Source organism: Peromyscus maniculatus, chromosome 3 (assembly GCF_049852395.1).
Source record: "Peromyscus maniculatus bairdii isolate BWxNUB_F1_BW_parent chromosome 3, HU_Pman_BW_mat_3.1, whole genome shotgun sequence".
In the NCBI taxonomy this organism is placed as follows: Eukaryota; Metazoa; Chordata; class Mammalia; order Rodentia; family Cricetidae; genus Peromyscus; species Peromyscus maniculatus.
This window is the reverse complement of record NC_134854.1, coordinates 19,986,278-19,988,261: the sequence shown is the minus strand read 5'-3', so window position 1 is coordinate 19,988,261 and position 1,984 is coordinate 19,986,278.

The window sequence follows — 1,984 nt, the reverse complement described above, 5'->3', positions numbered from 1 at the left end:
TCAACAACAAGTCAATTGTCTTCCCAGGAGACTTTTCACATGCTCATCTCGTGGAAAACAAAGCATTGTTTGCAGGGAGGCTCTGATCTAGAGGTCCATGCTATTGGAAAACATTTCAAAAGGTGAATCCCTCCAGGGATTCCCCACAGCAGAGGATGGAGAAACAGACCATCTATTTTGGAATAACTCAAATAAATGAGGTGGGTCAAAGCCTCTGAGGAAAGGAAAATGAAAGCAATAATGAAGGATTGTGATGAGAGATGCAGGTCATAGAGCCCCATTGCTGCCGGCTTTCCACCTGGATCGGCCTCCACTTAAGAGTTCTTTGTTCTGTTTTGTTTTGTTGAGACATGGTTTGTCTGTGCAGTCCTGGCTGAACTCATAGAGATCCACCTGCCTCTGCATCTCAAGTGCTAGGACTAAGGTGTTATACACCGCCGCCACCTAGCTCTCTATTGAATAGTTTTTTGTTTGTTTGTTTGTTTTGGTTTTTCAAGACAGGGTTTCTCCGTGTAGTTTTGGTGCCTGTCTTGGAACTCACTTTGTAGACCAGGGTGGCCTCTAACTCACAGAGATCCTCCTGGCTCTGCCTCTCGAGTGCTGGGATTAAAGGCGTGCACCACCACTGCCCGGTCTATTAAACAGTTTTCTGAGACAAAAACCAGCTGCACTTTGGAGAGGGGAGAGAGGAGTACGTATATTCCTTTGAGGACTGTGGGGAATCCATTTTCTTTTCACATAAGCAAGAGTGTGCAGGGAGGGAGAGGAAGTATACGTAGACTCCTACTCTTGAAGGTTAAGAAGTTCTCCAATCAGTTGTTGCCTTTGTCCTTTGAATTTTAAGTATTTCCCATCTTTCTTCACCCTTTTCCCAGTTAAAGCCATTGATCAAAACTTTTGTTTGTTTCCCATCAAACCAGAACAGAAGGTCATGAAGGGTTTTAACGATCCACCTCAGCAGAAGGCTTGCAACTAATTAAAATTCAAAAATAGAACTAGTGTTCACCTCTAAGTTGACATCTGTCCTATCCACCTATGACACCCCTCACCAGTGTGGGGAAGCAGAATAATTTCTCCTCCTAACCTTGAGTTTATAAATATTGTCAGTTTGCAAGATAAAAAAGGACTCAGCAGATATGATTAAAAGAAGGATCCTGATAGTTTAGGTGGACCCAGTAAGGTCTTAGTCAGTCATGTAAGTGGAGGCAGGAGAATAAGAGCCAGAGGGAAGGGAATGAAAATGCTGATGGTGATGAAAAAGATGAGAGAAGAGGAACTGAGCCAAGGAACGCAGCAGGTCCCTAGGAAGGAAAGAAAAGATTCTTTCTGCAAATGGTCTCTACCTAATATGTAAGTTTGTAGAGACAGAATATTGGCACAAGTCAAGTTGGGAGAGACGCCATGTTTTCAGAAGCCTTTTACTCAGGAGGAGGATGGGTTTCTGAAAGATTCCAGGAGATGAGAGTATAGGTAACTAACTATAGCCACAGCTCCAGCTTTCTGATGGGGACCACTGATACATAAGGAGACTCACGTGTCCAACATTGTGATAACACATCACGTAGATTGCCAAGGAATCATTCCTAATTTCTCCCGACATTAGCCAGTGAGATGGAGGTGTGTGTGTGTGTGTGTGTGTGTGTGTGTGTGTGTGTGTGTGTTGAGTTATATGGAAGAGAAATAAGACAAGGCATGCCGATGTATCAGTAAATAGTAAATCTGTCACATGCTTATGGCTTCACATTTATCCTTCAGAAGTAGAATCACTGCCTCTCTCCTCCCCTTGACAGTGAGGCGTGAGATACAAAATGGCAGAAGTCATGTTGAGAAGGATCCAGTAGAAATGAACAAGAGACCTTATACTGGTGTACACAGTATTAAAAACTAAACCCCCAAACATAGGCAAACAAAATTGTCCTAATGAATGTAGCTGATCCATCCTGACCACAAAGAATCCTCTGTCCTTGTATTTCTGTCCCCTTAC